Source organism: Physeter macrocephalus, chromosome 4, assembly GCF_002837175.3.
Source record: "Physeter macrocephalus isolate SW-GA chromosome 4, ASM283717v5, whole genome shotgun sequence".
Classification (NCBI taxonomy): Eukaryota; Metazoa; Chordata; class Mammalia; order Artiodactyla; family Physeteridae; genus Physeter; species Physeter macrocephalus.
This window is the reverse complement of record NC_041217.1, coordinates 133,944,882-133,966,538: the sequence shown is the minus strand read 5'-3', so window position 1 is coordinate 133,966,538 and position 21,657 is coordinate 133,944,882. Positions and strand designations below refer to the sequence as shown.

Genomic DNA, 21,657 nt, shown 5'->3' with positions numbered 1-21,657 from the left:
CCTGCCTTGGGAGGCTGGTAAGCTCCCATCACTCAAAGTGTCAAGCACGAGCTAAATGAGATGGAAAAGAGAAAAAAATTAGAACAGGAAGGGAGCCATACTTGCCATACCCAGATGCTGACCTGCTCATCTCAGAATCACCTGGGAAGCTCACACCATCTCAGATCTACTGAATCAAAACCCCGGATGGCAAGCTTTTTCTGAGTATAGATTTGCTGCTTCCTTTTGTAAACCACTGATCTAGGCCAATAATCCCTACATTGTTCCTCTTCAAAAGACGCTTAGGTTATTCCCTCCTACCCCATTGATTGTACAGGGTGAAAGATTTTATTGACCAAACTAGATTTGTTAACTCATAAGTAATTTTACTCTCTACATATAAATTATTAACCAAAGACCCAGAGTTCATTCAACAAATAGTTGTTCATTCAAATATTTATTGAGTAACTACTGTGTGTCAGACACTGTGCAGGGTACTGGGGGATGGTACAGGAGCTCCGTCCTCAGAGGCTCTCCAGTCTGGTGAGGGATGCAGAAAGGAAACAAGGATTTGAATACTGACCCTGAAGCCAAGGGAATATGGCTGGGCCTAAGATGCCCAGTATTCCTACAGCGAGCAGATAGAGTTCCAGTCAAAAGCAAATAAAGTTGATGTACGATATCTCTCTACAGCCTCATTATATAGAAAGGTGGATGCCCCTCTCCAACACACACACACACACACACACACACACACACACACACACACACACACAAGACACCATGGCATTATTACTTTTATGGATTACATGAGGTCCAAGAACATCTAAGGCCTTGTGAAGAAAGGGAGACCCTTTGGATCTAATTCCTGCGTGTGTGGCCAGTCTCCTCGCCTGCCATGCAACCCCCAAACACTCAGAGCAGAGTGGCTGAGAGTGTGGGCTCTGAAGCCAGGCTGCCTGGGGTAGGGTTAATTCCAACTCAATTCCTTACTAGCTGTGAGATCATGGGCAAGTTACTGTGTGATCCTAGGCACATAGGCAAGACCACTGTGTGTCTGGGTTTCCTCTTCTATAAAGTGGTCTGAATAGAACCTGCTTCACAGAGTTGCTGTGGGTTAGGGTTAGGGTTAGGGTTACGGCACTGAAAGCTGGTGGTAGGCACTCACCCTCTGAGCTGTTCTGACACTGCATCATGTGTGGCCTTTGATGCTCTCTCTGCCTGGATTACCCCTCCTTTTCTCCACCTGGGGAGCATATAGTTATTGGTGCAATGTCCTCTCCTTTCTAGAGCCTTCCTTGCTTTTACTTCACCAAGCAATTTGCTGCTTTTTCCTCTAAGTTCCTGTAGCTCTTTTTAGATACCTCTTACAGCACCTCTCATCCCACAATCTTTTTCTTATTGTGGTTTAGGTGTTTTCTTTCCTCACTGGATTTTGAGTTCTTAAAGAGCAGGGGCCATATTTTATACATCTTTTCATCTCCAGGGACCAGGCAGTCCCTGGGACAGAATAAGCACTTGCCATTAATTCTGTTGAATTAATGAATGGATGGGTGATGTATGGATGGACAGGTGAAGTGACTTACTTGCCCAGGACCACAGAATTCAGATGGATCTGCATTTAGTTTATGTTGGGAAAATTACCTTTCTGAGCTTCTAGTTTCTCATCTGGAAAACAGATCTGGTAATAACGGTCGATAATAATGTCTTGGGGTTGGGAGGCTTAAACGAGGAACGTATCGGACAGTGGTCAATAGTACGAGCTCTAGAATCGAATTGTTTGCGTTCTAGTCCCAGCTCCACCGCTCATGAGCTGTGTGAACACACTAATGGGCTGTTCAGAGAATTAAAAGAGCTATGCTTTATAGGTGCCTGGCACAGGGTAGGTATTCAGTAAATAAATACTTGTTCCCTTCCCTGACCTTCTCCAAACCTGTAGGCCCTGGACTCTGAATGCTCAAAACAGCTGTTCAGATGCCACATTTTGCTCCCGCTGACTAATGTCCCTAAAGCCAAGGTTAGAAAGCTGACTCCAGAACCAAGCTTACATTTGAGAGCTGAATTAGAAGCAGGGAATATGGCTGACTCGCTTATTTAATTAATAAGGAAACTTTTGAAAAGGAGCAGTTGAAAAATCAACAGACATGCCAAGGAAATTGAAAAGCAAGCGCTAACCCACAATTTTGTATGTGGGTTTCACATGTCGTTGGAAGAGTCCCTTATGAATGAATAATGGATCATCCAAAACCAAGTTAATGTTTTACAAACTGTAAGAGCAGTGATTGTTTTTGGAGCAAATTAACCAACTAGTCAGTGCATGACATTGTAACAATTCTTGAATTTCCTGCTGCTTTTTGACAATATATTCTAATACACTCATTATTCAAAATTCTCTAGTGATCGCATGTCTATTACTAAACCAAAGGGTATTGAAGAGAAAAAAAAAAAAGGTATTTCATTTTGGGCCTAGAATCCCATCACACGCCCACATGAATCCCCCAAACCTCCTCCTTTTTGTGGGATTTGGAAAGGGCTGAAACGAGGGTGCCCAGGGCCCTGGGCACTGGGGTTGGCAGTGGCTCACCCAGCAAGCATTTGGCAGTTCAGCTGAGAGAGGAAATTGGAGAGGGCAGGGGCCCAGCCAGACCTAAAGGGACGAGCTGCACAGAGGAGGAGGGAGAAGGGCAGGAATCTTATTAGCAAAACCAGCTGCCTGCCAAGTAGGGCGTGTGTCTCAATTTCTGAAGGAAAGAGAAAATTGCAGCTGTTAGTTTTAACCTCAGGCCTTCAAAGATCGGGAAGAAAGCGGGCAGTGGGGAGGTAAGAGTCCGCTACTCTCTATTCCCCAAACAAACTCCCTGTATCTTCTACCTTCAGGTTCCTTAACCTCACACCTCCCCATCCATACCTAGAGCCGCATCAGACACCTGTTCCAAGAACTCTTTCCTGATCTCTCCAACTTGGGAAAGATTCTCTCTCTTCTCCCCCATGTGCCCAGGGAACTCTCTGTCCCCATTTAAGACTTCTCACAGAGTTCTTTAATTATATGCCTGCCGACCTCCTACTTTCTTTTTCCCCTCTTATCTTTCTCTTTTTTTAATAGCTTTATTGGAGGTATCATTGAGTGCAATAAGCTGCTTGAATTTAAGAGCACAATTCACTGTGTACAGACCTGGGAAACCATCACCACCACCGAGGTGGTGTACATACCCATCACTTCAAAATGTCCTCGTGTCCCCTTGCATTCTTTTCTCCTGCCTCCCTTCTCCAAACCACTACTCATCTGCTTTCTAACCCTGTAGATCAGCCTGCATTTTCTAGAGTTCTGTATAAATGGAATGATACAGTATGACTGTTTTTTGACTGGCTTTATTCACTGAATTATGTTGAGATTCACCCATTCAACCTTCACTCCTCCCTGGAATGTGGGTTCTGGTATGGGGTGGGGGGAATGGGGTACAGATCCTGGGCACAAAGGAAGACCCTTAATCAAGGACACTGGTGTGATGGGCAGACCTCTGGATTTGGCACCAGAAGGGACGTGGATCTCAGCCTGGACTCGACCACCACCAGCTGTGTAGCCAGGAGGGAGTCATTCACAATCCAAACCTCAGTTTCCTCATTTATAAATTGGAGTTGATGATAAACTCCCTTCTCTCCGGAGAGCTCTGTGAGACTCCACTGAGCCAGGAGATAAAGTGCTCTGTAAACTGTGAAAGGTCAGTCCTGGGCAAGGGATTAGGCCTGGATCAAGGCAGCAGCACACTGGGAATGCCCCAGATCCCAGGGCTATTTAAAGGCTGCCTTGAATCCAGGGGAGCTGCCTGGATTGGCGATTCTTCCCAGAAAGGGCCAATAAGAGCTATGCCTGGTGGCCTTTAATCCTGATCCAGTCAGAAAATGTCAAGGATTCTTTTCCATCGACCCTCCCCCCTTCCTCCGCTGGGGCTGTGTTTACTTACAAGGTCTCCCTGCCTCCCGGGAGCCGCATGTGACCTGAGGATTCCTCCTCTGGCTTGGAGCCGGCTGATAAGGGCAGCCCATCTGCTGGGGGCTCCAAGAACCACAGGTACAGGAACCAGGAGCAGAAGGGGAGGGAGGGGGAGCCCGCCAGGCCTGGCTGCCGCTTCCTTTGGCCGGGATTGGCACAGAGGGGACAAGGCAGGAGGGACAGAAAGAAATAGTTGTCTCCCGTTTAAAACCGATGTGACCTATAAAATCATACCAGATTTGAGGAAGCTTCCTATCTCTTTTCATGAACTGGGTTTCTTATTTGCTGTTGATTGGTAAAGAGAGGTGAGGTGATCCAGAAGGACCCCCAGAGAAGGCGGTTCAAGTTCTGGCAGTGTCCTTTCTTCTGTGAACTTGGCAAAGCCACTTCCCTTTCCGGGCTGTAGTTCATTAGTTACCATGTGTTGAACAGCTACTATGCATCAGGCGTGAAGCTGCATTTTCTATATGTTTTTTTCAGTGTAATCCTCAAAGCTATACTGAGAGGTGAATAATCTTCCCCTCATTTTACAATTGATGAAGGTGAAATAACATATCCAAGGTCACCTAGGATTTGAGCCAGAATTTGAACTCAGTGCCATCTGACAACAGAATCCATGTTCTTCTGCGAACTGGAGGACAGCCATGCTCAAGGAATGAACTTAACATAAAGTTCATTTAATAAGGGGAATGCTGTCTACAGTGTCCTTGTCATAAAGACCCACGGTGTACATTTAATCTAGAAGGTTCTGAGAAGTCCTGGAATAGAGGCGCTTCACTTTTTTTTCAACCAAGAATTTTCCATATTAAATTGACCATCACTCTTTTTTCCTGTAACATCTATTCATATTCTGAGGAACAAGTGCCCCTCAGAGACTCACAGTTGGGAACCACACTGAAGCAGAATGAAAGGGATTACAGAGTTTATCCAACTAACTATAAGAATTCTGTGAACAACAGCTTTTTTAAACATCTCCAGGGATGAGAGACTCATTACCTGGTCAGACAGCCTGCTCCATTGTTGTACGAACGCAGTGGTTAGAATAGTACTGCCCAACAGAAAGATACTGCAAGCCACAGGTGTGGCTCTAAATTTTCTAGAGGCCACTGGAAGAAACCTAAAACGGAACAGGCAAAATTCATTTTAATAATATATATTATTTAACCCAATGGACCTAAAAATATCATTTCAATATGGAACTAATAAAAAATGATTAATGAGATATTTTATACTTGTTTTTTTCTTTTTAAATTGTCTTTAAAATCCAGACTAGCCACATTTCAAGTGCTCAATGGCTGCGTTTAGCTAGTGTCTCCCCAACTGGAGAGCGCAGGGTTAGATGATTCTTCTTTAGGCTGAGCTAAGCTCTTCCTGTCTGCACCTCTGCCCCATGGTCCTTGGGTTCAAGGTTACCGTCTACAGATGCGTAACTCAGCCACCAGCCCTGAGGACGAGTTCTGTTTGGCCCTGCCTTTGCCCATCAAGCACCCACCATGATGGAGCTCACCCTCAAGCAGTGATCTGCTGAGGTCCGTCTCCCCCTTGGAAAGGGCTTTCCAACACTAAAATGCTGTATAAATGCAAGGCCTCATTCTCCTAACCCCTACTGGGGCAGACTTCCAGTCACCCAGGGTTTTCAGTGGTCTCATCACACGGTTATTTTACATTAAACCTGCAGGCAGCTGTTAACACAATGCCAGGCCTGGGGCGACTCCTTCTTTCTGCTCCCTGGGCCTCAGTTTCCCCATCTATCAAATAATATTAATAAATTTGAGTTTTCTATGATTCAGACCCTTCCCGCTTCTTTTTATCCAATACCACTCTCTTGGCCTTCTGACTAAATTTCCCTTTGAACTACGTCTTAGTTAGAATTCAGGCATACTTAGAGCTTCCCATATATCATAATAATAAGCATTTTCTGGGAGTCTGTCACACGTCAGGCACTGTGTGCTAAGAGCCTTATGTAGAGCATCTCATTTAATCCTCTCCATACCCGAGTGAAGTAAGCAGTATTATTATTCCCTTTTATAATTGTGGCATCAAGTGGTGGAGTCACAGGTCGCACACTTAATAAGGGGAACAGCTGGAGCTTCCCGCCCAGGCCCTTCTCCAGGGTCCCTGTTCCCAGGCCGTGAATGCACGTCTAGGCCTGGGACCTGAGGTGGGCTCCTGCCTCTGATAACCAACAAGGGAATGTTGTTCTCGCCTTTTGTCGTGGTTGTTGTTGTTCTTGCTAAAACCCACAGAGCGTCCTCCTTCTGTTTTGCAGAGGAAGAAAATATCTTTATACCTTCCTTGCTAAGGAAGCCCTCCTCTTTACGAGTCAACTTTCCTTCCATTCCCCTTGACGTTGCAGGGAAGGGGCTGAGGCCCCTGAAGGCTCTGGAGGAGACCCGAGGAGCTCAGGGCAGGGGTATTTTTAGAGTTGGCTGCACTGTTTACAAGGAAGCCGGTCTCCCGAGCCTACGGGGGGCGGGGGGGAATCCCGGCTGCCGGGCCCACCTGCAGCCCAGCTCCGGCTCTTTCTCCCTCCCTCCTGGCTGCTCCTCTCCTGTCCTCTCTGTCACACGTGGGCTCTCTCAGCACGTGGGTGCGCTGTCATTACTGCCCTGGGGGGACAACAGAGAAGAGCCGCAGCCCATGGCACTGAACACCTCCTGACACTGGAGAAACCAAGAAGCTGCCATCCGTTGGGAAGATGGGGCTGGCAGCTGGCGATGAACCGGAAATCCTGCAAATGGACATTTCTCCCCTGAAATAGTTTCAGAGCCCCGCCGTCCTGGGCCTTCACTTCCAAGAGGTTGGGTGTGGTGGATGAGGACGCCACAGAGCATGCCTCCAGCTCTTACCCTGTGTGCCAAGGGCTCTGAACTGTGACAAGTCCCTCCCCCGCCCCAGCCCCCCTTTCTGCAGCTACAGAGCGAGGATGGCTTGGATAGCTGAATGTCCGAGCCTCCTCCCTGACAAGGTGAGGATTCCTAGGCCCCCTCAGGCGGCAGCGTTGGTATTAAATCACCAGTGGGGTGAACACTGTGGGTGTGCACTACGTAGGGCCATTCATAATAATTCCATATCGCCAGCGCTTTACACAGCGCCCGGCACAAAGTCAGGTCTCCACGAGGGATGCTTTCCTTTATTCTTAGAGCTCAGGCTTCACCTCGAAGCCTACATAAACCTCCCCTCCAACTATGCCCTTTTTATTTTTATTTTTTTATGCCCTTTTTAAAATTGAGTGTTTACTCCTTCTCACCCAGCCCTGCACCCCTGTCCCCCAGTGGTTCAGGAGTCTTACAGCAGACACTGGAAGTCCCTTCTCTGAGTCACAGTCCTGAGACTTCCCAGGCGGGCTACACATTTGTACCCCATCCCCAGGGGCTCTTGAGACACGGCATCCCGCCCCAGGGTGGCTGGACCCGACCCAGGTAAGCAAGTCTTCCAAGGATCTGGACCCAGGCAGCCTAGCCCTCACCCAAGCTTCCCTGGGATGCGACTGTGAAGATGACGGGGCCTCCAGGCTCCTCAGAGGAAGTGCCAACTTCCTCTGTTCTTTGGGCAGGCTGGACTTCTCCTCCAGGGGCCGAAAGACGTTCAGGGATTGTTACTAGAAGTGGCTAAACTCCCACCATGTTTCTTCCATCTCCCTCCTCCATCCCACCCTCCCCCTTCTGTTTCCCCCTTCCCCTCCCCCCGCCCTGCCCCTCCTCCCCCCCCCCCCCCCCGCCCCCGCCTCCCCCTCAGGAAGTGCCAACTTCCTCTGTTCTTTGGGCAGGCTGGACTTCTCCTCCAGGGGCCGAAAGACGTTCAGGGATTGTTACTAGAAGTGGCTAAACTCCCACCATGTTTCTTCCATCTCCCTCCTCCATCCCACCCTCCCCCTTCTGTTTCCCCCTTCCCCTCCCCAGTCCTTGCCCTTCCTCCCCCGCCCCCCGCCGCCCCCTGCCTCCTCTTCTCCACAGCTGTGCTTTTGACCCAAGTGATGGTCTACTGTCTTCCTAAGGGGGAAGTCCCAGCAGAGGGGAGAGGAATTGACTTCCCTCTGTGGCCTCATGCCTCTCCGTTCTCGAGACCTTCCACAAAGACGTCCTGGTGGCCTCTGGTGCTCCAGGCACTGGGCCAGCCACTCAAAGGAGTGGCCAGATGAGAACACCACGGGCTAGTTAGCCTGGTAGGCTGGGGCCAGGGTGGCCCTCCTGTCTGGCTGGGCAAGTTGCATGTTAAAAAGGTGCCGCCTTTGACCACCTTCTCTACTGTCTCGAGGTCCCCCATTCACACTTTCTCTCGTGTCATTTTGCTGTCATACAGGTGCCACTTTGGAGAATGTGGCTACAGCAAGAGGTGCCCTGCCCATCTCCCCCTCCCCTGACCACCAGGCAGAAGAAACAGCTTGTTTACCAGGACAAAAGCCTGAAATAGTAATGGTGCCAGCCGGCTAAGTGTGACAGGTGTGGTTGGAGTGGAGGGCCCTGGCAAGGGAGAAAGTCAGGAGAGTAGGCTGGGAACCCGGGGTGGGACCTTCACTCCAGGAGCCACAGCTGGAAGCCTGCCTCAGGGGCCGCCTTGAGGAGGTGTCAGGCCGGGCTGCAGGAGGGAGAGAGTCCCGGCAGGGAGACCTCACAGGACACAGTGACAGTTCTCCTTGTCCCCTTGAAGCTGCTCAATCCCTAATCCTTCCTTATGAGCTCCCCGCAGACTTTGCAGACCTGACGATTTCCCAGGGGTGCACTCATTCTCAACACTCTTCCTCACCCACCTTCTGCTTCCTACCAGCTGGTGACCTTAGACAAGTCTTTAGCTTCTGTGGCTTGATTTCCTTCACCTGTAAATCAGAGAAAGGGTGTGCATGTGTGTGTGTGAGTGTACATGAAGGTACACACATACACACACACACATACACACACACACACACACACACACACACACACACACACACACACCCCAGGGCTGTTATGAAGCTAAAGTAAATAAGACACTGTGGAAGGAAGCCCTCTGGAAAGCACAGGCCGTTCCTGATCTCTCTTCGCCCGCCCTCAGCTGCTATTCCCATTCCAGAGGGGAAATCCTCGCCCGGAAAGCCCTGCTCACACTGGCATGGGGCCCAGGGCAGTCGCAGAGGCCGGGTCTCTCCCTTCCCATTTCCCTTGTTGACTCCAGTGCGACTGTTGTTGGCTTGCAGATGGACAGGCAGTTTTCCGGGCTCGCCCTGCTGCCAGACTGAGGTCCCACCTTGGCTGCTCCGGCTCTGAGACGGGTATCAAGGATCCGCAGGGGCTCAAGGGGGCTCTGCCTGGATGGGGATCTCAGGTGTCTCAGCAGAGCTGGACAAGGGCTTCTTATGTTTAGGCTGCAGCTCAGAGATGACCTGTCACTGCTACAGAGGCCTTCCGGCAAGATGAAGAGGTGAAGTTGGGGAGGTGATCTGAGCCAGGAAAGAGGGGCGACATGAAAGGAGAAGGAATCCCAGGAAGGAGACGGAGCTTCCGCAAAGGCAGAGAGGTGTGGGCAAGCAGGAGGGCTGGCAGCCGGGCAGCTCCTCCCCTGCACGCAGCTGCCTACCTGCTGATGAGCTGCCCTTTGGCTTTGACCCCTCCGTTTCCCCCACTACCCCCACCCCTATCGACTCCCAAGCTCCGCAAGTGTTCAGCTCTTAGATGTCTCTGGTACCCCTCTTCTCTTCTCTAGCCACTGCCTGGGACTCATAGCCCTTTCCGGCCAGGACTAATTAAAACAGCTTCCTTTATGACCACCTAGAAGGGTGGGAGAGGGAGGGTGGGAGAGGGAGGGTGGGAGGGAGGGAGATGCAAGAGGGCAGAGATATGGGGACATATGTATATGTATAGCTGATTCACTTTGTTATAAAGCAGAAACTGGCACACTATTGTAAAGCAATTATACTCTAATAAAGATGTTAAAAAAAAATAAAAATAAAAATAAAACAGCTTCCTGACTGTTTTTCCCTCCAGCTCCCCCACTCCTTCTAATCCATCCACCTCACAGTGGATCTTTCTAGCATGATCTTTCTAGCATGCAGATCTGATTGTGACATGTCTCTCTTCTGCTTAAATCCATCAAGGGCTCCTCAGCACCTTCCAGATCAATTCTGCAGCTTAGAACCCAGGACCCTCCATGGTCTGACCCCATCATCTACCTCTCCTGCCTCCTTTCCCACCAAAACCTGCACAAACCCTGAGTTCCTGCCACACTAAACTTCAGTTCGTCCAATGAGGCATACTATTTCATGCTGTCAGGTGTTCTTTCCTGGGGCCCTGCCACCCCTATTTCCCTGGCTACTCCTAACCCTCCCTCAGAAAACAGCTAAGAAGTCACCCACCCCGTCTGGAAAGTTTCTCTTGAGTCCTCCTTTGTGCTCTTGGAAGCCACCATGTGTATACCTCTAGCACAGAGTTTCTTTTTTTTTTTTTTGAATTTTTTTCACTCTTTTTTATTTTTACTTATTTATTTATTTATTTAACATCTTTATTGGAGTATAATTGCTTTACAATGGTGTGTTAGTTTCTGCTGGTGTATATATGTCCATGCCACGCTCTCACTTCGTCCCAGTTTACCCTTCCCCCTCCCCGTGTCCTCAAGTCCATTCTCTACGTCTGCGCCTTTATTCCTGTCCTGCCCCTAGGTTCTTCAGAACCATTTTTTTTTTTTAGATTCCATATATATGTGTTAACATACGGTATTTGTTTTTCTCTTTCTGACTTACTTCACTCTGTATGACAAATTCTAGGTTTGAATTTTAGTTTTTTTTATACAGCAGGTTCTTATTAGTTATCTATTTTATACATATTAGCGTATACATGTCAATCCCAATCTCCCAATTCATCCCAGCGCCACATCTACCCCCCTTGCTTTTCCCCCTTGGTGTCCATACATTTGTTCTCTACATCTGTGTCACTATTTCTGCCTTGCAAGCCGGTTTATCTGTACCATTTTTCTAGATTCCACATATATGAGTTAATATATGATATTCGTTTTTCTCCTTCTGACTTACTTCACTCTGTATGACAGTCTCTAGGTCCATCCACGTCTCTACAAATGACCCAATTTAGTTCCTTTTTTATGGCTGAGTAATATTTCCATTGTATATATGTACCACATCTTCTTTATCCTTTCATCTGTCAATGGGCATTTAGGTTGCTTCCATGACCTGGCTATTGTAAATAGTAGCACAGATTAACCTAGGGTCAGAATCAGGAACTTTGTGAACTTGCATGGGGGAAAATAATTGCATCATTATATTCACTAACCTCTACCAAAATTTAACATTTCTTTTGGTTACAAATATAGACTCAGATCACAGTGATATCCGTTGTACCCGTGATTTATCACCAAAGAAGTCAAATAAATTTTCATATCACTCTAGAGATCTGGAAGATTTTCTCACAAATGGTCTGTGCTCATCAATTTTCTGAAATTTCAAAGTTAATAAACCTATAGATGTGATTATTTAATGTGTAAATAAAGACACTCATAAATTATGCCAATTTGGTTTTTCCTGTATATTGGGTTGGCCAAAAAAGTTCATTTGGATTTTTCCATAAGATGTTACGGAAAAAACCCAAAAGAACTTTTTTGGACAATCCAATATTTTGTTAATTCTTTTAAAAAATAATTGACTGCCTTTGCAATCATATACGTTTTACATTATGCATTTTAAAATGTTATTCTGAGAAGAGGTCCATGGGCTTCACCAGGCTGCCTGTGGGCTTCCTGCCATGAAATACTCTTTCTTCAGCAGAAACCTATAACCCCCTCCACTGGGACTGTTGGTTTATCTTGTCCATCTCTGTCAACTTAAAAGCAAGAGACCCTCTTCTTACCTGCAAGTCTTAATACAGTGCATGGCCGCTGGCATGTGCCTAAAAATATTTTTTGGAATGAAGAAATAAATAAAGACAAAAAGGAAGGAAGGAAAGGGAGGAGGGAGGGAGTAAATTCAATCTTCAAAGAGCATCTGCCCCTCCCTCTATCTGGCACTTTCCCCCAGATAGCTGTAAGGTTTGCTGCCATCCACCTTTGTGTCTTGGCTCTAACGTCACCTTCTCAGTGAGACCCTTCATAACACCACATTTGAAGTTACTAGAACCATCACCCTAGGTGTGCTCTGTCCTTCCCTGCTTTGTCCTCATGACACTTATCACCATCGGACACACCACTTCTTTCTGATTTTTAATTCACTTATTCCCTGTTTCCCCTTACTAGAATATAAGCCCCATGAAGGCAGGAACGTTTCTCCTATTCATTCATTTCTGTGTCTCTGGCACCTGAAACAGCACCTCACAGATGATGAGCATTCAGTAAATATTTGTTGGACGGGTGGATGGAAGGAAGCGAGTGGTGAAGGCCAGTCAGTTAAATCAGTCCCCATTCAGCAGGTGAGGAAGCCAAACCTGGGAGAGTTTAGGGCCCCGAGTCACACAGGGGGTTGATGGCAGAGCTGAATTGATGTGAGTGGGTAGTGAGAAGAAGCATGGGTTGCTTGGATTGGGCTCAGAAAGAAGGACCTGGAACCCCAGGCCAGGTAGTTTTGTTCTAAGGCATAGGGCATGTTTTCAGTGGGGAAATGACAGAGCCCCAGGAAGACTGGTGTGACTTGTAAGCAGGACCGAGGGGCAATATGGAGGCTCATTGGGAACATGTCTTATCTTTCGGCTGTTGCTGTTTGATCAACAGCCTGGATTTGTAAAAATCCTGCCCTTCCATCCTCCTCTGGGAGATGCCAAAGCCTGTTCACCCTGAGGGGGCTGACAGCTCGAAGGAATTCTGAAGGATTCAGGACCGGAATGAGTGGGTCCCCCTGGATGCCTAACAGCTCTTGTGCAAACCTCTGCCACAGTGCTTCCCCAGCTGGGCTGGAATGTTCCCTTTTCCGTGAGGTCTCGGATAACGGGACTACAGCACAGACTCCTCTCTTTGGCAGTGAAAGGCCAGAGCACGACACACAGTAAGACTTTAAGGACCATTTATTGAAGAAAAAATTGTGACTAGAAAATTGTGGATGCTATAGCGATCATTAGATTCGATCATGGGGGAGAGTAGTGAACTTTGATTGAGCTATGCCAGTATAGTAGGTACTGGGCTGGGTACCTGAGCTACAGAGCTGAGTGAATTGGGGCTCTTGACCTCTAGGAGCTCACAACAGAGGAGGAGACCAATATATGAACGGGCAAGGATGGAGGGGCTGCAACTCCCAAGTCCTCTGGCACTTACCAACCGGAAGTTATATTGTCATTTCATTACTTGGACTTAATTCTTTTAAAAAATAATTGACTGCCTTTGCAATCATATACGTTTTACATTATGCATTTTAAAATGTTATTCTGAGAAGAGGTCCATGGGCTTCACCAGGCTGCCTGTGGGCTTCCTGCCATGAAATACTCTTTCTTCAGCAGAAACCTATAACCCCCTCCACTGGGACTGTTGGTTTATCTTGTCCATCTCTGTCAACTTAAAAGCAAGAGACCCTCTTCTTACCTGCAAGTCTTAATACAGTGCATGGCCGCTGGCATGTGCCTAAAAATATTTTTTGGAATGAAGAAATAAATAAAGACAAAAAGGAAGGAAGGAAAGGGAGGAGGGAGGGAGTAAATTCAATCTTCAAAGAGCATCTGCCCCTCCCTCTATCTGGCACTTTCCCCCAGATAGCTGTAAGGTTTGCTGCCATCCACCTTTGTGTCTTGGCTCTAACGTCACCTTCTCAGTGAGACCCTTCATAACACCACATTTGAAGTTACTAGAACCATCACCCTAGGTGTGCTCTGTCCTTCCCTGCTTTGTCCTCATGACACTTATCACCATCGGACACACCACTTCTTTCTGATTTTTAATTCACTTATTCCCTGTTTCCCCTTACTAGAATATAAGCCCCATGAAGGCAGGAACGTTTCTCCTATTCATTCATTTCTGTGTCTCTGGCACCTGAAACAGCACCTCACAGATGATGAGCATTCAGTAAATATTTGTTGGACGGGTGGATGGAAGGAAGCGAGTGGTGAAGGCCAGTCAGTTAAATCAGTCCCCATTCAGCAGGTGAGGAAGCCAAACCTGGGAGAGTTTAGGGCCCCGAGTCACACAGGGGGTTGATGGCAGAGCTGAATTGATGTGAGTGGGTAGTGAGAAGAAGCATGGGTTGCTTGGATTGGGCTCAGAAAGAAGGACCTGGAACCCCAGGCCAGGTAGTTTTGTTCTAAGGCATAGGGCATGTTTTCAGTGGGGAAATGACAGAGCCCCAGGAAGACTGGTGTGACTTGTAAGCAGGACCGAGGGGCAATATGGAGGCTCATTGGGAACATGTCTTATCTTTCGGCTGTTGCTGTTTGATCAACAGCCTGGATTTGTAAAAATCCTGCCCTTCCATCCTCCTCTGGGAGATGCCAAAGCCTGTTCACCCTGAGGGGGCTGACAGCTCGAAGGAATTCTGAAGGATTCAGGACCGGAATGAGTGGGTCCCCCTGGATGCCTAACAGCTCTTGTGCAAACCTCTGCCACAGTGCTTCCCCAGCTGGGCTGGAATGTTCCCTTTTCCGTGAGGTCTCGGATAACGGGACTACAGCACAGACTCCTCTCTTTGGCAGTGAAAGGCCAGAGCACGACACACAGTAAGACTTTAAGGACCATTTATTGAAGAAAAAATTGTGACTAGAAAATTGTGGATGCTATAGCGATCATTAGATTCGATCATGGGGGAGAGTAGTGAACTTTGATTGAGCTATGCCAGTATAGTAGGTACTGGGCTGGGTACCTGAGCTACAGAGCTGAATGAATTGGGGCTCTTGACCTCTAGGAGCTCACAACAGAGGAGGAGACCAATACATGAACGGGCAAGGATGGAGGGGCTGCAACTCCCAAGTCCTCTGGCACTTACCAACCGGAAGTTATATTGTCATTTCATTACTTGGACTCTGACTCTCTTCCCACAAGAATGTAAGCTCCAAGAAGGCAAGGGTTTTGTCTTGTTCCAAGCTCTGCTCCCAGCACAGAGCAGGTGCTCACTTAGGAAGTGTCTGTGAATGAGTCCGTGCCTCAAGGAAACACAGAGGGTTGTGGGTGTCTAACCCACTTCAGGGGTGGGGGTCAAAGAAGACTTCAAGGGACAATAGAGGCCTTGGCCAGGAGAATGGTGTTACAGAACTTATACCTCCTTCAACAGCCCCTATTTCATGACTTCCATACAACTCAGTGGTGTCAGAACTACTTTATAAATAAAGAAACAAATCTCGGAGAAGGGGAATCAGCTTGGTCAAGGTCACTCATCTGGCAGAGCAAAGACTTGAGCCCAGATCTCCTAAGTCAAAAGCCTGTGCCTTCTCCACACAGGCCTGGAAAACCATTCAAGAGGGTACTAAGTCCAAAGGACAGACCATCGTCACCAGGATCAACATCAAACATCATCATCTTCACCATCACCATCATCATCATCTCCATCATCTTTATGGCAACTATATTCTTCTGATTTAAATCTCCCCTTTTTGCTTCAGCAAGTTTAAGTTGGGATTTTGCTCCTTGTAACCAACAGAGTTTTGATCAATAAAGGCAAGAAGTTCGTAAGTTCAGATTTGGAGAGGAGGGGATAGGCGTGAAAGACAAGTCAGAGGCAGAATTAAAAGAATGTGGTAACCAATTTTGACGAGTCATGTAAAAGAAGGGGTATCCAAGGGGAAGTCCCAGGTTTTTAGCTTGAGTGATTGGAGGGGGATGGTGGTGTCTTCAGCAGAAGTAGGCAATCCGGAAGATAAACTATGGTGGGGTGGGGGTGGGGGCGGATGGCAGGAGGAAGGGAAAATGCATTCCTTCATTCATTCATCCATCCATCCATCCATCCATCCATTCATTTATTGAACAATTATTTGCCAAGCCCTTTTTGGGCAATGGGGACTTAATAGTGGATAAGGTGAGTTGAGGTTTGGATAGTATCTGTGGTCCATCATTGACTTATTTATTTAACTAACAATAATCACCAACTATGGGCCATGCTCTGTCCAGAGAACTGAGCATAAACCCAGGCAGTGACGTCCAGCCGGCAGCAGGAAAGAGGGTTGAGTTGGCATTTCTGCTATAAGCGTCATCCCCACGGGGATAAGTTTGGCAGCCGTGGGAGAGAGTGCTTGGAGAAGAGAAGTCTAGTTCCACAAGCCTTGCCCATCATGCCTGGGCTTCAGCTGTGAGGTGAGAATACAGTGTTTCTTTGGCCCGTGTGTCTGAGAGGCAGACACAGAAAAAGCATGGGTTTAGGAGTCCAGTCTGGTGCCAGCCTGGGCTCACACACCGGCCCTACCAGGTAACCTTGGGAATGACCCCAAATGAGTTGGCTTGCCTCTCAGAGTCTTCGTTTCCTCAGCTACAAAATGAGAACGTGAACGCTTATCCCAGTGTTGAGAGTAAAAAAAATGTACAAGTGCATTCACTCAACTGCAGACATGTAGCGAATACCTATATGTCCCAGGTTCTAGAGCACAGGACTTCAGTGGAAGCCAATCTTAGGGGGTTCACCTGGGAGGAACAGGTGAATCTTTGGGGCTACCATGGCTTGGTTCTGATTCACCTAAAACAGCCAATCTCTCTCTGCCCACCACGAATCAACACCAGTCTGCCCTTTCCCCACCGCACACAGAAGGCAATATTCTATGCAATTAGAGGGAAAAAAGAAAAAGAAAAATGAACGTTCTGCTGTCCTCTGCAGAGCTGTTTTCCAGAGCCGCAGAAAAAGGGCCCACGTGAGCCATGCTGTTCTTGGCAGCCGCTGTTCCACTCCTCACACAGAGGCTTAAAGCTTTATTTGTGGTTTAAGTTACGAGCAAGGGTGAAAACCTCAGAAAAAGGCGGCGGGGGTGGGAGAAAACATTTTAAAAGTTGAGAAAATTGCCTTGTGTTCTCAAGCGCGGGCAATTTGTCCCAACACCCCTGAGCTCTGTAGAATCCTAGCGATCTATGGTTTATATGCTGGGGCTCTGGGCCCAGTGTCAGGATTGGGGGATGCTGTTTTCATACATTAAGAAAATCACAAAATTGCTTTTTACAAGATATTAACGAGTAGCTTTACCACTTCAATGGCGACATTGTTGAAGGTTTTGAAAAAAATCCAGGTCCAGGTTTGGGGGTGGTTTTATTCGGAAGGTTGCTACATAAAGCATCTCACAGACGTTACCCGGGGAGTCTGGGTGTTGCCCACCCAGAGCAGAGGACATTAAACATTTTAGGGACAGAAGTGCCTGTGAAGGTCTTCAAGTCCAACCGTCTCCTTACACTGATGACAAAAACAAGGCTCAGAGAAAGTAGGCAACACGCCCAAGGCAGGACAGCATGTTTGGGATAGAAGTAGGTCTAGATTCCTGGCTCCTGAACTTCGAAGATCTTTCTGGCAGACTTTGAGGCAGCCCAGAGGTGATATTCCACTTCAGAAACCATGACTGGCCTCCCCTCATGTTGACATTTCTGCGGCAGCGACTTTGAAACTGCTTTTTATGGCCCTGGCTTTGGAAGGGCAAACACTGTTATCAGTAGAACAACACAGGTGGCTTCTGGAGTTGGGTCCAGGTGGAGCCGGGCAGGAAGGGAGGGCCCTCTGCACAGGCAGACATGACCCAATCACCTGTCTGGGTTAAGAAGGGTGCACAGATCCTCCCTGGGGAGTGGGACAAGAGGCTGATGTAGTGGTGAAAGAAGGGCTTGGCTTTGGGGAAGACAAGATGGTCCAAGTCCTGGCAACGCTACTTGCCAACAAGCTCCCTGACTGAGCTTTTTATAAAACGAGGGTGATGATGGTTCACTCACAAGTGCTCAAGAGCCCAGCTTGCTAGTACCTCTCGTATTGGATAGCACAGGTATAGGATTGGACATTGCTGGTGAGGGTACTGGGCTCTTGACATTGGTGGCTTAGTTCTGGTCTTGCCCACCTTGGCCACCTGAAAACAGAGGGCGGCCCAGGTGAGGTCTCCAGCTCTAAGGGCTCAGGCTCCAGCCAAAGACATCTGGGGTTCCAGTCTCACCCCACCTTCTTGGCCCTTTCTAATACTACAGGGGGGCTTCCCTGGTGGCGCAGTGATTAAGAGTCTGCCTGCCAATGCAGGGGACACGGGTTCGAGCCCTGGTCTGGGAAGACCCCACATGCCGCGGAGCAACTAAGCCCGTGCGCCACAACTACTGAGCCTGTGCTCTAGAGCCCGCGAGCCACAACTACTGAGCCAGCGTGCTACATCTACTGGAGCCCGCGTGCCTAAAGCCCGTGCTCCGCAACAAGAGAAGCCACCACAACAAGAAGCCCGCGCACCTCAACGAGTAGCCTCCACTCGCCGCAACTAGAGAAAGCCCACGCACGGCAACGAAGACCCAACGCAGCCAAAAATAAATAAAAAATAAATAAATTAAAAAAAAATAATAATACTACAGGGATTGGGATTCAAGGTTTGGAGCCTGGCTGAGTGACGTTCTCATGCTTCCTGGAACAGAACTCCAGGCCGAGAATACGTGTGGAGCTAGGAGCCAGAGGCTGGTTAATGCTCGATGTAAATGCTGCCGTTTAGAGTCAGAAAGCCTAGCATTCAAGTCCTGGCTCACCTACTCAGGTTTTAACGGTCCTGGGTAAGTCAGAGAATCTCTCTGAGCCTCAGTTTCCTCATCAGTGTTCTTCCTGCCTGCCATGTCACATACTGGTAAGGGAATGAAGTCAAGGAGATAGAAGGCATTGTAATCTGTAAAGTACACTGATAAGAATGGGAAACTTCTAAAAGTAGGGGGTGGCTTTCTTTTTGCTCTGCCTCTTCACTAAAATGGTATTCAGATGGAGGTAGGTAGCTGCCTTTGAATCTATGTAAATAGATGTTGTACTATTTGGAAACATTCTCCAGAAGTCTAGAGATTAGAAGTATCTGGTATCCCAGAGACACCCTGAAAGAGTTGCCTTGAGGGGAGGGGGAGGAGAAAAAAGAAGAGGCTACTATGTCCTAGATAGTGTGACAGTCACTTTCATATATAAAGAGTGAGGGTAAGGATGATGATGGCTAACTTTATTGACAGGTACAGTTCTCAGAGCCTTACACATATTAATCCCATTTTGCAGATAAGGAAACTGAGGCACTGAGAAGTTAAAGTCAGTCAACAAGGTAACACTAAGCTGAGGTTTAAATCCCAGCATACCAAGTCCCAGAGCCATGTGTGTAACCATTGCACTGCACTGGTCCCATAGACCGCGTGCTGTTGGATTCTCACGTACACCACCTGCATCTTTCAGATAGGAAACTGAAGCTCAGGAAAGTTGGGTAACTTGTGCAGGTCACACAAAAGAAAGAAGGTTTGCTGAGGTTTTTCTTTCTTCAAAATTGTTTCCTTCTTTGGCTCTCTTTTTAACTGGTAGAAAGGCACTCATTCAGCATGAGTCCAAATCTAGCTTCCTGTTATAGCCTCACTTGAGTCCTATCCTCAGCTTTGAATTAGGTAGAAGAAATCTATAGCCTCGGTCATAGGGAAACCTCTGGGAAAAAGCATCTAGCCCAAGCTTGACACGTAGTAATTGGGGGCTGGTGGGCCCACTCTCCCAACTTCCTCACCTCTTCTCTTCCTCAGGAAAAGAAATGCAGGCCCCTCAGCCTCTACAAGGATGACAGCATCATTCCCTTGCATGTTCTGGTTCTGCGCTTTTGGATAACTTCCGGTTTGACTCTGACAACCTGAAAACATGGAACCAGACCTTAACCCTGCATTCCAGCTCCAACCTGACCAAGGAGGAAGTGCAGTGTCACCCTGTTATTGGACACTATGCTCCTCGTGATACAACCGAAGTTTACATTTTCTTTTGGCAGCCAACGCACACTGCTGACTCACGACTCTCTCACGTCCTGACTTCCTGTCTATTGCCTTCTCCTCTACTTGGCCTGATTCCTTAAGTCCTCTCTCATTGGCATTATGCTGGGATTCCTGAGGGATTCCTTCTGTGGGTACCTTGGCCGGGGGGCGGGGGGTGGGTCTCAGGTTAGGGGCTAATCCACACCCTCAAACGTAGGCCTTCAAAGTCCCAAAGATTGCTGGATCTGGTGGGTGACTGGACATAGCTGTCTGACCCTGAGGGAGGAGTAGCAGACAGAGGGCTATTTCATAGAGTCAGATCAGTGAGTGATGGGAAAACATCCCTGGTCAGGGAGTGAATGCTGCTGTGGCCTGGTGTGAGGCTCACTTCTAGAAGTGTTTGGGAGCCATAATTCACTGATGCATGTATTCACGTTAAAGTAGTGCTTGGCAGTTCAGGCTTTGGAACCTGACAGGCCTGGATTCAAAGCCACTTCCCACCTTTCTGACTTTAGGCCAAGTCCCAACATTTTAAAGCCTCAATTTCTCTCTGTAAACCTGGAGCCATAATGGTGCTTACTTCACTGTGATGTGGAGAGGATGAAAAAAAGAAAGCATAAATAAGCATTTTACCCCAGTGCCTTCACAAAAGGAGAGTTCAGCATTTGTGGTGATTTCTACCACGCCTTTGCTCTCCCATTCATGCATTTATTCAGCAAATATTCACCGAGGGTCTCTGTGGGGAGTGCAGCAAAAGGCACACAGAGGCTAGTAAAAGCCTGAGGGCAGGACCGGGCTCTGGCAGGTAAAGACACTTCCGGGGACCAGCCAAATGCTTTACGGAAACTTTGCTCTGGTTCTGGGTTTGGACTGCTGGACACCAGAGCCACATCATGCCTCCCCAACACACACACCATCTCCCGTGTCATCTCTGAGTTTGACATCTCTGAGATTACTCTCAATGTGACCTTGGGCAAATCCCACAACTCATCTCAGCCCCTGGCACATTTCCTATAAAACAGATATGTTAATAGCCACAGTGCCAAGGTTTCATAGTAGATTAACCAATAACAAAGGTAAGGTGAGAAGCTAAGGCCACACTTGGCTGATGCCCCGTAACTTTTAGCTGTGTTCCCCCTGCCAGCCCTCTATTACTATGTGCCAAGCTTGGGCTAGATGCTAATGGTCAACAGACTCATGAGAAGCTAGCCCTGCCCATAGAGAGTTTAAAGTTTGGGGAGGTGGGGGAAATAAATGTTTGAACCTGCAACCCTAATAGAGAGGGCTAAGGACTGTGATGGAATTATGTCCAATGGAACATAGGAATGCCAGGAAGGGCAAATCACTTTGCCTGGTTGGCCTTCAGTTTTTTCATCCAGCAAACGGGTGTAATTTGTTTTTACCTCCCATGAGATGACTTAAGTGAGTTAGTAAACGTGAAACTATATGTTGGAAAGTTTAGTTCTGTGCTAGTGCTTCTATTTACTTATCTATTTTCCCATTAGAAGTCAATCCTCTTGAGGCAGAGCCTATGTCTTCCTCATTCCCCTGTCCCCAGCACATTGACACAGAGCAGGCGCCAGTCAACATGGGTTGAATGAACTGATGGAAGAATTTATTATCTAATTTGATTACCCCACCCTCAGAGAGGCACACCCATTTTACAGATGGAAAGAAAACAGTGGACAAGGGTTCAACAAGTTGCCCGGCAATCAGTGACTGAACCAGGCATCTTCAGACCTCTTCTGATGACCTTTCTACTAGATTCCACAACACAGGACACTGGTTCAGGTAGGATGACACCGCTCTGCTTTCTCTGTGGGTCACTGAGCCAATCCATCAGCCTCTCACACTGAGTCATGGGTGGAGGTGAACCTGGGACTTGAGGAGAAAGCAGAGCT

General features: G+C 47.8%; 1 long non-coding RNA gene across 1 annotated transcript; it reads left to right on the top strand.

The window, feature by feature from the left end:
- The first annotated feature begins 4,010 nt into the window (after nt 1–4,010).
- LOC102975063 (uncharacterized) lies at nt 4,011–9,705 on the top strand. Its single transcript, XR_449351.2, has 4 exons — nt 4,011–4,048; nt 8,273–8,412; nt 9,144–9,218; nt 9,311–9,705. It is a non-coding gene; the product is annotated as an uncharacterized lncRNA (long non-coding RNA).
- The last annotated feature ends 11,952 nt before the right edge of the window (nt 9,706–21,657 follow it).